Here is a 15,674-nt window from a genome sequence, read left to right on the forward strand (position 1 = left end):
CCGCATGCCAGCCCCAAGGACAAGGCACTTGAAGTGATGCTGCTGGGTCAGTGGGCACTTATCGTGTTCCCAGCAGCCTGCTCAGCGCCATGGGTGGGAACAAGAAGGGGCGACTATATAAAAGTAGCAGAAGCTTCGGGGAGTATCCAGGTGAGTGGTGAGTAATGTGATCTGCCGTCTCGCAGAGATTCTAACCACAGGTGGAAAATGCCATGCACAAGCCCAGCGTCGTCCAGGCTCCATCTGCTGGCATCTGGGAACCAAAACTCCCAGATGGCCAGATCCCCTGTGGCTTCTCACCCAGACATCAGCAGCAGTACATGTACACTTGCACCAGGGGGAACAGCTGACCAGTTTGGCCAGAGGCCAGACCAGTGCTTGTCTTGCCAGGTGGACGACCAGCTCCGGCTCTCTGGAGGTTGAAAATACATAGGCGGGAACCTCTCACATGACTCAGGTAACAGGGAGGAAGCGAAAGGGGAGCTTGAGGTGGAAGAAGCCAGTACAGAATGAGTTGCCCTAGCGGAGTAAAGCAATCAGCTAGTTGGTCATCAGTCTTAAAGAACAAGAAAAGTACATTCTAGTAGGTTTAATCAAATGCTATAAATCTGACCAAGGCCCCAGTTCATCTAGCTACCAAAAATGTGTGTTCTGCTTTCACCGCCTCTTTCTTGAATGTACACAGCCATGCTATCAAGCAGGGCTTAGCCCACCCAACTGTGCTTGTAGCAAGGGCTGTGCCTGGCGGACTTGGACCCTGCAGGGAGATGGGCTCCTGAAGGGGAAGCAATGTCCTCTGTTCCTATACAACAGGGACTGGCAAACTTCACCTGTAAAGATCCAGTTAGTAAATACTTCGGGCTATGCAGGCCATGTGGTCTCTGTAGCAGGTATTCGACCCTGCCACGGTAGCATGAGATGAGCCACAGACAGTATGCTTAAATGAATGGTTATGGCTATATTTCCCAAAAAACTTTATTTATGAACACTAAAAAGAAGCAGGCAATTTGAATTCATATTGTTATCACATGTCACAAAATTTTATGACTCTTTTGATTTTTATTTTCAGGCATTTAAAAATGGAGAAATCTTTCTGAGCCCACATGCCTTTCAAAAACTAGCAGCCGGCCAGATTTTGCCCAGGGGCCATGGTTTGCACACCTCAACCATGTGTGTGGGGAAAGCAGCCTTCCAGCTGCCAAGGGAAAGCAGATTACTATCTTAGGCCTTCCCATCAGCTACCCAGTGGTCTTTGCCTCCAAAATAAACAGCAAATAACACCACAGTCCTTAACTAAGCTGTTTTTAAAATCCATGTTCCAGGGGGAAAACCAAAACCAAAACCAAAACCAAAAAATACTTATTGCTCGTTGAATTCCCTCAAACGCAGGCAAGCATTCCTCAAGAACTGAAAGGCTTGGGTCCAGGAACCTGCTGACCGCAGAGTACAAACCCCATTGAGCTAAAGGCTAGCTCCCAGGCCCAGGGCCTTCCCCCAATGACTCAGCCCATAATGATTTCTAAGCAGTAATGTTCATTATTTCAGACTGATTTCCATTCAGCCCTGCTCATGCCATCACTCTAAAAATGATCTAAAAGTCTTGTGACCGTTTGAATCAATACAGCATAATCAGTAGAAAGCCTGCCCCAGCACACTTCAAAATTAGCATTCTTCTTGGCTGTATGATTCAATTTTAGCCAAAGGAGGACTTTTTTCTTAACCGTCCTCTCATTTAAATTAACCAAATCAGTTTTACAAAAAAGTGAGAGAGCTGGTCTAATCCTTTGAAAAAATTTACCAGTGCAAAGTAGACGCTTTCCAGGGAAGATCATTCTGAGGCCTTTGGGGGACCCCCAAAGCCTCCTGCCATGTACTCTGGCAGGCTACGGGTGCTACACCATTCTCTAGCTGCATCAGACATTTATCGAGGCTGACAAGCCAAAGCCCTGGGCACAATTTAATTTTCATGGAACCACTTTCCGTTGTCCAGCTGTAGGCAAAGGAAATGAGTAATGAAAGTTTTGAAGTCTACTCCAGCACCTTCATTTCCCTGCCTTTATTTGCTTTACTTTATGCATCTATTCTGTACCTGCTTTATAGATCTTGCTCTAGTTTTCCTTTGGGCACCAACCAGAAAGAAGAGTTAGTTGACTTGGTAAGAAGTGGGTTAGAAGCCAAACTTGACTATCCCAGGGAGACAAAAAGAGACAGAAGATGTCACCTCCACCAGCACCCAAGAAAGCAATCAGACACCCCCTGTATGCCATCAGTGAACAGATGGGATTCCATGTTTGTAGCTATGTTCAATGTAATTCAGCAAACCCTTGCTCAGCGCCCGTGGTGTGCCACACCCGGTGCCAGGAATGGGGAAGGGAGGATGGATGAGTCGTGGCCCTGCCCGTGAGGATCTCCTAGTCTTGCAAGCTGCTGGGATGTTCCCTCTGCCCTGCCGGAGGCTGTCTATGAGCAGTCAGGACAGGGGGGACAGAAGTTTGGGGTTGGGAGAGGGGGGATAACTTGCTCTGGCAGTTCTCCACCCTAAGTCAGGTGGTAGGTGTGATTCTGGGAGCCCTGCCACACATTGCTGAGGCCAAGTGGAGAACTTTCTAGGGAAGCAGGCAGTGCTTCCCTATGCGTTTCTTAATTCCACCGCAGGCTGACTCGGTTCACCTGTTGAGGGAAGCCAGTCACCCTGCCTATGGGGCAGAAATAACATGGCCGAGGTCTAGGATTCAGTGAAAGCAGCCAAAGGAAGTTCTTACATACCAAGAACAGGCAGCCAGACGTCGGAAGTTAGGAAGGGTGACCCAGATCCAGGGACCAGCAATGAAGGCCCACAGCCATGGAAGAGCCTGAGTGAGCGAGCACCTCGGAGGCCCCAGGCCAGAGCTGGAGAGGGAAGCAGGGCTGACTCCGGAGGACCCGCTGCGGGTTCACACCCCACCCTGTGGAACCCAGGTTCTCAAGGTATCCTTGGACCAGAGCAGCAGCAGCACCTGGGAACAAATGAGAAATACAAATTCTCGGGCCCCGCCCAAGACCCGCTGAACCAGAAACTGGGGGTAGGGTCCAGCATCTGTGTTTCAACGAGCTCTCTGATTCTGAAGCAAACTAAGGTTTGAAAACCACGAATGTAGAGGATGAGAAGAAAGATTTAAGCTGGCATTGGGAGCAGATGACTGTTAGCAAGATAAGAAAAGAATTGTGTAGTGATGAGAGGGGGCCAAACGGACTGGCCCACCCCCACCCCGGGCCCTCTAGGATCTAAACCACGCTCCCTGAAGCAGTGGTTTCAGAGAACCCTGGTCCTACTCCCAATTCCACTCCTCCCCTGGGGCACGAGCCACTTCCTGCTGGTCTGGCCCGATTCGTCCTGGAGAAAGACGCAGCCCAGGAGAAGCCGTAGTGAGGTCACCCAGCCCTAGGGAGGCCACCTGCCAGCCAGCTTCCTATAGGCTGAGCAACCTCCTTCGAGGCTGTATTTTAAGGGGAAACAATTAAACTGCAGCAATGACCCTGCGTCACCAGAAGAACTGGTCTCCACACAGCCTCTATGCTGGTGGAACCGCCCAGGGCCCGGCAGGAGTGGAGCGGGGTCAGTTAAGGACACTGCCAGGTGACTGCAGCATCGCTGTGTTTGTAATGAGACTGACGCATGCAGCGTCACCATGCAGACACTAAATTGGATGGGGAATGAATGGCTTTTCTTGGAAGGGCAGTAACTCACTCTGGACGTTGCTGAAATTAGAAAACAAAACCCAGAATCGAACCTGCAGCCTTCCCTGCAGACAATGTCTTGGCCCTTGAATTTCTACAACCTGCAAAGGTTCCAGGTTCCACCAATGCCCTTTTTCCCCATCAACCAGATCCCTAAGGCCCACTGATTATTGATTTGGCTTTCTGATTTATGGCTGAAACTCTGTGAAGGTCCACCAGCCTTTGGAAGGAACTAGTTGGTGCCCTATTAGTCATTTACACCTAGCTGTGGGGTACAGAATCTGTCTTCGTGTCAGGATTTCTGGGAGTCAGAGCGCTGGGGTGCTGGGCCTTGGGGTGGAAGCATAGAAGAGAAATGGGCTGGGAAACAGCCCAGATACATGGCCTGGGAGACCCAGCATCTGCTGTTTAGTTCCTGTGAACCCTAATCCCCTCCTGATCAGACTCAGTCCTGGTCCTCTCAGCCGTCTCCTTGCTGAGTCCTCCCAAATGCCCCATAGGACAATTCCGTTTCTCCAGCCCAGCTTGGAAAAGGTCTTCTGATTAAATGCTCAATCTCCTGAGACCACAGAGGTCATATGCGGAATAACTCATCCCTAACAAATTAGAACATACTAACAAGAACAAATAGGGCTGCCCAGTTGCGTGCTGGGGAGAGAGGGTGGGGAGAACTAGCCGGACCCAAGAGGGGAAGGTATAGCGTTTCTTCGTGTCGCTGAGATCCAGAAGAGTTCTCATTTACAGCCTGGCCTCTCTTTGTGAATTTTCTCATGAAACATTTCTCGCCCAAGACCTTAAGGCCATGTTATGTGTTTCCCTGAGGTTAGTCACTTATCACAAAGGCTCCTATGGGACAAAAGGACGCGGAGTGGTATGGCAGAAAGTGGACAGAGAGGCCTTCGGTAGTTCTGGAAACAGGGTGGGTTTTGTTCTCGTTGGCAGACAGGACAGGGACACATTGTGGACTGAGGGTGAGGAGCTCAGATCCAGCCAGGACACCACGTAGAGTGAGTCAATAAGGGGGAGTGTTCATTGGGAAGCCTGGATATGGGTGAGACACACGTGTGGTATGCCACTGGGTAGGACATACCAGCCATTTACATTTGCCAGAAACACTAGAGAGAACCATGTCCCAATACCAGCTGGTTCCTTCCTGCCTGGTGCCTCTGGAACCAGCTGGTTCCTTCCTGCCATTCTGAGGAGCAGGAAGGAGCGGTACCTCTGGACCACTGAGCTGACACGTCTCCAGAGTCAGGGTCCCACTCCATGAGAACTTCCAGTTGAGTGAAAAGGAACCACAGCCCTCATTTCCCAGATGCCTAATGGGGTGTTTGACCAGGGCACTGGGAAACATGGTTGTGTGAGGCTAGTATGGCTCCCCAACTCTTGCCTCCTCTGCCGTCACAGGCCCCCTCCTCAAAGCAAGAAGAGAGTCTTGTCTATCGCAACACCCTGGGTGGCTAGCAGGGCAGCTGGCCCACCACATGTGCTCCATAAATGCTGAAGTAAACGGCAGATCAGAGATCACTTAACTTCCATGAGTGCATGGGGTTTGAAAAATCAAGATGCTCCAATGGAGGAAGACTCCGCCATCTCTTCTCTTCATGTACAAGTTCAGGTCCTTTATAAATGCAGGTGGAGGAGGATGGAAGTGCATCCTTCTCCATCTGAAGGGCAACAGTGGAAAGAGAAGAGAGTGGGGTTGTTTGGAGAGGGACCCCCTCCCAGCTGTAACCTGTAACAGGAGCCCTTAGGCAAGGAGCAGGGGTAGGTGGGCCTCCACGAGACCACTTGCTCCTCCCCAAAGTCATGGGCAGCATCCGAGGAGAGAAAGCCGTACTGTGTTAATGCCCCCAGCCCTGTGCTGCTCTCCAGGCCCTTTTATCAGATTCACTGCAGAGGAGATTCATCAAGATGAAGCTCAATCCCCAATAGACTAATGAAAAGAGGGCAACAGACATGAGAAGGGCCAAAATGCAGACGTTGTGTGTTAATCACAGGCAACAGAAACACATCGGCTCTAATGTCTGTTTGCTTTTATCTTGAAATGAAAATGCATCTCTGCTGCCAAGACCCTTTTTCCTGAGCATTTCAGTACAGAAATGGAACACACACACACACACGCACACACATACACACATACACACACATGCACACACAAACAAAATTGGAGGGTTCTTTTCCCCAGTGGAAAGAGCTATCAGAGAAATGAGCCCACAGGTTGTGTCTATTTGCAGAAGCAGAAAATCGACCACAAGTCTCAGCTACAGGCTCCAGCCCCCATGTAGAAAAGGGAGTGAAAAGGATGAGGAGGCATCAGCCCTTGGGAAGGGTTCGTTAACAGCTCTGTGATGGGGGCCTCCACCTGTGCCTGGGGGTCACAGATATGAATACAATGTGCACATCCACCCCTGGAGACAAAAGTACATCTGTCCTGGTGCATATGGAATGCAAGGATCTGGAGCCCCTGCCCCAGCCCCCAGCTCCCTTACACGGCTGCAGAGGAGCCTCTGGCAGATGGGATTGATGGGATTCGGGAGAGGTCATGCCCATCTTCACTAGTCAGTTTCAAAGGGTGGAAATAAAGCAGAAGCGTTTTGGAGGTCGGTAAGCTAGACCAGTAGCCAGGGCTGATCACTCAAAAAGCAAGAGAAGAGATTGAGGGAAAAGGTGACTCAGAGTTGGAGAGGGAACAGGTAAGGCTGTGCAGGAGTGAGAGCAACAGGGACACCCTTCACCGGGGAAGCCAGAGGATTGCTCCGGATTGAAAGCCATATCCAGATTTCAGCCAAGTATGGGTGAGTCTGGCCATATGACCACAGAGGCAGTCAAATCAATTGCTTCCAAAGTCAGAGCTGTTTGAAGGTGATTTCAGTTCTTCGTTGAACTAGTCATGATGGATCAATCCACCTGATTGCTTCCAGCCTGACCTCAGTGCTTCCAGAACCGGTTGTTGGTGGACTGAGATGGACAGGCTTGGAATGAGATTGAAGAAAACCAGTTCGTGTGTTTGTTTAGAAAAGAAATTGCGTGTAGAAATCAGTTGTTTTCAAAGAAATCTGTAGGGATTAGAGTGGGTGTGCTATGTTATTGGCATGGACATTATGTCAGTCAGGTAAGAGTCAGAATGATTTTGTGGGACATTCATTTGGAAAATTAATACACTAAATATAAATTCTCAGAGACAAGTAGCTAAGGACAGCTAAATATATGTGTCATATACATATCTATAATGCAGAAATAAGTGAAATATAGAATGCAGATGTCGATGGTTCACATTTTAAATTCCTTAGAAGCCCTGGTTTGGATGTTAGACTTTTTCTTATTGTTGTTTACTTCTAGCTCTCAAAGCACTGGAACAGTGCCTGGCACATAGTAGGAGTTTGCTAAGCGTTTAGAAATTGATGGTCCAGCTTGTCACCACTCAGTAGACACTCAGTAGTGTCACTATACCCCAAGTTAAATGAGCTGCAGAGAAGCAGGTCGGCCACATCCTCCTTGTAGATCATCACAACTGGTTGAGGAGAAGCCTTTGTGGATTCCCAGATTCGGTGTGTTCAGCCAGCTGCAGGTCTTGGGTCTGGCTCTCTGGTAGTGATCAGTGATGGGCTGTTACATTAAGTGAGTTGATCCCACTTAAACCAAATCTGCATAACTTCCAGCAAGCTACTTCTACAGGGAACAGGGCTGTGGGCTCCCCTCTTATTGCCTCTGCCATTTCCTAAATACTCAATGAAATTCTGTTGAATTTTGCCAACTTCAGTTCTGGAACTAAATGTAAAGGTTCTGGGCTCAGCCAGTCTGAAAGGTCTAGCAATTCCTTCTCTCTGCCTTTCCCTTCTCCCTTATCTGGAGATGCCACCACCATTTAGATGCCTTGGATGGCTGTTTCTTCCCAGCTGCCCAACCACAGTGTGTGGGGAAAAGGTCCGGTGAGCTTTCCCTCCTTGGAATCTCTGTGGTGTTGACACTACAGACAGAGGAAGGACCAGCAGCATTATTTTATAGAATCACCTTAGATCACTGTTACAGTCTGGGCAGTTCCTGCCAGTGTGGCCAGAATTCCTCTCGCTGTGGCCGTCTGTATCTCCGTGGCTGGGCCAGTGTGTACCTGACACATGTCAGACTTCTGAGATCTTCCAGCTGCCTCAGAGTGAATTCTTTCAATTTAAAAAATGTGTTTATTTGCTAAATATACTATTGTGTGTGTATGAGTGTCATACCAGGCAAACTCTGGACTATCTCGTTAGAAGGATGTTGTGTGTTTATAGCATATTGAATCTAATTTCAGGAGAGCACACTATCAACTTGCTCAATGAACGGGGTTGTCCAGTCACAGAAGATCAGAGAAGATGCCCTTTCACACCCCTACCCTCTCTCAGCACCCCTCCCCTGCCTATTGAGCTGTCCTATCCACTCTAGGCTGACACAGAGTGAGGGGCACTGAGAATCAGTATGTATATAAAGATATAGGAAGAAATAAGAACCATCACAGGAATCTGCTGGGCTTCTTCCCATGACTGTGATCTTACCCATGTTTGAATCACAAACTTTAAATTTCTAACAATTCAGATTCTTGCCATTTCCAAGTAATTTGTTAAATGCCTATTCAACACATAGACAGATATTTATTTTCAGCCTTGGCTTGTAAATGTCTACAAACTGATTCATGTTGGTGGTCATTACGACACTTTCTGTGAATTGGTGAATAAATATGATTTTCGAATTTCACAGTAAGGATGACGTTGGAGAGTTTTTATTTTTCAGACTATTTGATGAAGTAAGATGGCAAGAACAGCTTTAGCTGGGTCACTATTCTCTGGGGCTCTGTCCTAAATCCATGCATGGGGAAGAGAGGGACGTGGGACGTGAGGGGTGGTGACATGGCAAATTGGCTGCTATCCGGGCTCCATCAGGGCACCCTGTTACCCCCAGAGCTGAACTCAGCAGCACTGTTACTGGAGACCAAAACAAAGGCAAAGCTAAGGTGTTTATTGAGCACCTACAAAGCGCTGGAGCTCAATGTGTGTAATCTTAATTAAGATGAAGAAGATGAGACCCAGAGGTGCTGAGGGCATTGCAGAGGGCAGGTGGAGCTGAGCACAGCTCTCTCTCTCTCTCTTAGCCTGTTCTTTCCTGCTCCTCCATTCCTGCTGACCTTCCCTTACGCCCAGGTGCCACCCAGGGCCATCTAGCCCCTGAAGCCCACTGAAGATGCGCTGCCTCCCCCTCCAAAGCTGGTGGGGATCCAGAGCACTTCCCTAAGTTTATGTGAGTCGCAGGCACAGCTGCCTCTCCCTCCTGATTCATATTGGGCCCACCCAGGGGTTAAGTGTTACCTTTTGCTTCCAGAGAGAAGGAGGGAAAATTCAAACAAAGTTTTCTTGGAGGTGTTGGCGTCGTGGAAGGGATCCGCATTGCACGTGACACAGCAAACACCACCTATAGGCGCTGTCATTTTTTTTAACTCCTCTGGCTACCCTCCTCCAGCCATGTGCCATCTGTCTGCCCTCTCCACTGGTTCCTTTCCTACCCTTGCTCACATCTCCCCCATCCTTCTCCTCAGTAAAAAAAAAAAAAAAAAAAAAAATTTCCCTTCTTTTTCTCTTTGACAAGCAGCTTCATCATCTTTTGTTCATACCCTCGTCTCCAGCCAAAATCCATGCCCATTTTTCTATCCCAAGAAGTTCATCATGATCTTCTCCCAGATATAGATTGTTCACACCCTAAGAGGAGCTCTTCTGCCTGATGTTAAGACAGCATGTTTATCACATCAAACTATATTTTTCCTATTACATCTCAGAGAGGCAGCAAGAAGACTGAGAAGGCTTTGTCTGTTTGGGAGTCCTTCTATCTTCACCTGCATAACACACACACACACACACACACACACCCCTATCCTTGGGCTTCTCTGGAGCCCAGTGTACAGGGTCCCTGACAGTTCTCACCATTCCCTTATTCCCAAAACAATGGGACCCATGTTCTTGCTGTCTGATAAATAGACTCTTCCATTTTCTTTAGGTGCCTATTCCCTCCCATCTCTTTCAAAAGCATCCCTTCATCCCTCGGCCTCAACAGCAGCCCCCTCCCGGCCTCCCTCTCTGACTCTGTGCCTGCATGAGACCGAAGCTCTGCTGGGAGGTGCCCTCCCAAGCTGACAGGCTACAGGAACTCGCCCTTCATATACAAGGCCCCTGGAGCTCCAGGGGTTCCCCCGTCCCTCAGGGCAAACAAGTTAGATCTTTTTTTTTTTTTTTTTTTTTAATAAATGTGTTTATTTTTGGCTGCATTGGGTCTTCGTTGCTGCGCGCGGGCTTTCTCTAGTTGCGGCGAGCGGGGGCTACTCTTCGTTGCGGTGCGTGGGTTTCTCATTGCGGTGGTTTCTCTTGTTGCAAAGCACGGGCTCTAGGCGAATGGGCTTCGGTAGTTGTGGCATGCGAGCTCAGTAGTTGTGGCTCGCGGACTCTAGAGCGTCCGCTCAGCAGCTGTGGCACATGGGCTTAGTTGCTCCGCGGCATGTGGGATCTTCCTGGACCAGGGCTTGAACCAGTGTCCCCTGCATTGGCAGGTGGATTCTTAACCATTGAGCCACCAGGGAAGTCCCAAGCTAGATTCTTTAACCCGAAAAGGTCCTGGTTTATTGGGTTTGAATATAGGGCTTCATGTTAGGTAAACCTGATAGAGGGTCCATGGCAAAAACTTACAAACACCAACAAAAACCAACTTTTAAATGACTCAACTATGGAGAAAAGTCCCAGTCAGAGGTTTCATCTCAATCAGATCTGTGTTTATGCTCTAGGGGAGAACGTAGAGCATAGATAGGATAGAAAGGGCTCAGTGAAAATTTATGAAACTGAACTGAATTAAACCTCAAATCCAAGGTGCTCCATGACCTGGCCCAGCCTACGCTTTCACCCTTATATCACCCAGTTGCCCAACAGGAATCCTAGGTCTTGGTATTCCCAAAGCACATGGTGAACATTTCTGTCTCCATGCTTTTGCTCCTGTGGTCCTGCTACCTGGAATGCCATCCCTCCTCCCATAGCCGAGACCATGGAAATCTGATCTCTGATAGGAAGTTCCACTCCCGAGCTCCAGGGCTATTGATCAGTGATGCTATCCTTGATTTCCCCAGTGGAAGAGGATCCTACCACCCTCTGCACCCTGGAGCGTGGCCTGCCTTATTGTAAACTGTCCCGAGCGGACAGTGGGAGGAACAGGGCACAGGACTTGTTGTTCTAAGCTGAACTCAGATGCCTGCAGAGGTAAAGCAGGCAGCAAAAGTGAGCACAGCTACCTGGATGGGGCCTTCAGTGTAAAGGTGTGCAAGTCCAGAGGGGTAACTGCTCCTCAGCCCCAGCCAACTGTCTCAATGAAAGGATGGTTGCCCATGATGGCCAGATCTTCTGATTTTCTCTTTCAAGATAGTCAGAAACCTGTGCTTTGATGTGAAATCTGCCAAATTTTAAATTTTGGCAACGAATCCCTATGTTTTAAAAAATCCTGTATGGGGCTTCCCTGGTGGCGCAGTGGTTGAGAATCTGCCTGCCAATGCAGGGGACACGGGTTCGAGCCCTGGTCTGGGAAGATCCCACATGCCGCGGAGCAACTAGGCCCGTGAGCCACAACTACTGAGCCTCCACTCTAGAGCCTGTGCTCCGCAACAAGAGAGGCCGCGATAGTGAGAGGCCCGTGCATCACGAAGAAGAGTGGTCCCCGCTTGCCGCAACTAGAGAAAGCCCTCACACAGAAACGAAGACCCAACACAGCCATAAATAATAAATAAATAAAATTAAAAAAAAAAATCCTGTATGGACTGCCAAAAATGGAATAGCAGGCTGACTTCAGGACACAGTTGACCATTTTGTGACCTCTATTCTAGACCATATTAGTGTGGATCAGGTGAGTCCGACCCATCAGAAAAACTAAAACATCACAACACCCTTGATTCAGATTATTTGTTCCTATGGGTGATAGCTACTCAAAAATGCCACTGCAAGGGTGGCAGAAGGAGCAGGGCTGAGAGAAGTAAAGGTCAGCCATGTGGATATTCAAAGGCATGGCCAAGGGGAGCAGGTTTCTGGGCAGTGATGTGCTGGCAGATGGCTAACAAGTAGTTTTGAAGGAAGTGGGTCTAGTTTGTAGCATTTGCTGATTCCCATGATGTAAGCACTACCACCATGGCGGATTTTAAGCCACCAATGTGATGTCTCTGAACTCAGAATTGGGAAGAGATGTTAACAGTGGGCTTTTTTGAGGCAGCTCTTGAACACCACTGTTTACAGGTCAGGTATCAAGAGAAACCCAGGAGCACCTTTACCCATGACCTAAGGCCAGGAATTTTCAGAACGTGCAGTGGGAATCATCTAGAAGAGAATATAGGAAAGAGTGTTTCTCAAACCTATTTGACTATGGAACACCTGACCTCCTAAAGCATCCTTGTGACCAGCATTGAATTGGGGAAATGTTGCCTTCAGCCTGAGATAAGGACTTGGAGCCCAGGTCCACAGTTCTTCCCTCTGTTAGTGCCTTATCCAGGGGAACCGTCCTGAACCAAGCAGTTAATTTCATCCTAGGCACGATGCCTCTGATATCCTGCTCCATTTCCCTCAAGACCTATCTGCTCTGACAGCCCACTTAGTATCACGCCTTAAATTTCCAGTTTGTATCCTCTTGATTGGGCTTGTGAAGGCAAGACCTCAGGTTCAATCAGCGTACTTCCAAGGCTAAGCAAAGTTGTGGAGCTCAAGCAAGTAGAAACTGCTGCTGATAGAGGGTGCCAGACCGGGGGTGTGATGTTGGCAGTGATGCGCTGGCCAGCAGAGGGGAGCAACCTACAGGCTGGAGCTGGCTGGTGTCATGCACGCTGAGATGCTGGGCTGCCAAAGGGAAATGGAAAAGGTAAAGGGCCCAATGTTGTCTTCCAAGGCCAGGTGCCATGGGCAACACACGGCATCCCTGGGAAATCTCTTCCTCTCCACTGGTTGTTCACCGTGTTAACAGCCTGCCCTGAAACTCACTCTGCGTCAATCCCACCCAACTGGGACCAGAACATGTTGGCAAAGTAATCCAAGGGAGAAACCTTCCAAAGAGCCTCTCCAGGCCTTTGTAATAATCTTAAAATAAAGCTGAATGGACTGTGGCTTAGAAATATTTTCCATTCCAACAAATTTTGTCATGGGAATCATTATTAATATAGGAATTTTATTAAGCTCGAACTAGGTGCCTGGAACTATGCTGTGCTTTATATGCATTATTTTATTTTAACCTCACAAAATTTTATTAGATTTATATCTCCATTTACAAAGTGCAGAGAAGCCAAGTGCATAATCCGAGGTGACATGATGCTAAAGTTCAGGGTCACCTAGGCTCAAACTGGTGCCTTTAACCCATATATCAGTCCAAGAACGGGTGCCTATATTCTGTGAGCTCTATATTCATAAAGCTACTTGGAAACCTTTAAGAGGACAAGATCTGGGTGCTCACATACATGGGTCACATTGCAGAGACTTCCATGTGTGCCTATGAACTTCACCAGGACCCTAGCTGGACACAGGCCCCCAGCCTTGGGTCCCAGGATCTACAAGCACTGCCCTCTGACCTCGCTCAGGGCCTTCAGCCCAGCTGTCTCTTCCCTAAAAGATAGGAAGGCAGCCCCAGAAGCCCTCTGTGAGTTGACCTTGAGTTCCCTTCCTCAAGGCCACATTGTCAAACCATTATTCCTGTTCTGCCCTTCACTTTATCTGCCCTTACCCTTCTAGTTACCACCAACGTTTACAGTCTTCCAACAATTGCACAATCATGTCATAAGGGCCTACCATTTTCTTGGGATGAAGCTAAACACCACATGCACATACATATATCTGCAAATACACCTATGCACACACGTACGTATCTAGGGCCTTCCATTTTCATGATACCTTAGTAAAACCACTTACTAGTCATGGCACCACTGTTATGTGACAGTCTTCCTGAGCTTTCATTTCCTCATTTATAAAATGGTGATAATGGTACCTTTCTTAAAGGACTCGTGATAATTAAATGAGATAACTTCCATTAAGAGTCTGCCACAATGTCCAGCCCTTTAGGCATTCACTGAATAAATTACACCACAGCTGTGATCTCCGATCTCCCCTAGTCATAGTGTGGGTCACACCCTCATTCATTCAGTCCTTCCTTCATCTACTAATTCATTCATTCATTTACTCATTCATTCATTCATTCAGTGGTCTGGGGTCTAGCCTGGACAGCACTCTCCATGGGTGGCCTCCACTTTATCTCCTCAATATAGAGGTTTTCAGAAAGAGGGAAAGGGGAAAGGGCACTTCACTGGTATTTTGCTTTGGACCAGCATCTCATTGGTATTTTTTAACTTAATCCTTCCAGCAGCCCCACGTGGAAAGCATCTTCATCTTCATTTTATATAAAGGAACTGGGTTCCAGAGAGATTAGGTCTCCTGTCAAGGTCACACAGGCTGGTGAGTGGCAGAGCCCAGATTCCCACACAGATGTGGTTTTCTAAACACTGTGCTTGGGCTACTGAACCAAGCGTCTGACCACATGGCTAGGAAATAACCAGCCTTGAAGAGTGAAATGTTGACTTTGAGCAAGCAAAGTGTGCAGGTGCCGGAGCCCAGTAACAAACACTCTTTTCCTTTTTAGCACCTTGGGCTACCACTAGTCCCCAAGCACACAGCAGATAAGAACTGAGAAGTCCCTGTTAGACAGCTATAGTTCCAAAAATAAAGCGAGTGCTAAAACGTCTGTAAACCAGAGAGTCTAAAAACCAACAGGAGAGCAAAGAATGTGGAAATACACACTTAGAAACAAGGGCAAATGGGTCTCCTCTCCCAGAGCAGTAACGCCAGCAAGCCATCCCCGAGGTCTCTATTGACCTCTGCGTCCTGGACTCTGTGACAATCCTGAGAGCAATTTGGAGTCTTCATTCAATTCATCTATTTGTTGCCCAAAGATGTTCCACAGTCATTACTCAGTGTCTCCTCTGAGCCAGGTACCAGGATACCAGGAGCACCAGCTCTCCTCATTCACTGGATGACCAGTCGAGTGGAGAACAGAAATATTTATTAAATAACCCATAAGTAAGGGTATAATTGCACTTATGAACTCTGCAAAGGAGGCACCTCTGGAGCTACGGGCATCTATACTAGGGTGGATTGTCATCATCAGAAAGCTAAAATTCCCTAAGGAAGTGATGATTAAGTTGGGAGAAGAGGGAGAAAAGGGAAGCGTACTGGTCAAGGTTCCTAGCTGCAAACGAGAAAGTCGCCTTTAGCTAGTTGAAGGCAGCAGATATTTATGAACAGAATCATTGGGAAGACGAGAGAATCTGAGCTTCCAGGAACACCTCCCAGCCGTGCCTTCTCCAGCACAAATGAACTGAGGCCTGAGTTCAGATAGGGGCTGCAGATGTGGTAGAATTTCCATCTTGCTTTCCTCTCTCCATTTCCTTCCCTAAGACTTTTACTCCAAAACTCCCTGGGATTCCACCTCCTGAAACGCGATGCCTCAGCCAGGATGAGCCACCTGATGGAGAGTCAGTGAATGTGTAGAATAGGCACGGGACTACTCTAATCCAAATGGGCTCAGATTTTGTCAATTAAGGTTATGCTACTTCCCTGCTCAACATCTACCGAGAGACCCCCATAACATCAAGATAAAGGGAAACCCACTGCACAGCTGATGATACAGTTAATGAGCTGGCCACCACCTACGTGTAACAGACGTACATCCGCCACTCCTTCCCGTGTGGAATCCTGCAGCCCAGAGCTCGTCCGTGTGCCCATCAGACTTAACTAAGCATGAGGTAAGGCGGCTGGGGAGCCTGAATTGATCTCATAGAACAGGCTGCTTTCTGGAAAATGGAGCTATTTATCTGCAATGCCGGTGATGCGCAGCCACGAGCCTTTTCAGACATGACGTGTTTAAAAAATTGAAAA

This window comes from Eschrichtius robustus, chromosome 6 (genome assembly GCF_028021215.1).
Source record: "Eschrichtius robustus isolate mEscRob2 chromosome 6, mEscRob2.pri, whole genome shotgun sequence".
NCBI classification, from domain to species: Eukaryota; Metazoa; Chordata; class Mammalia; order Artiodactyla; family Eschrichtiidae; genus Eschrichtius; species Eschrichtius robustus.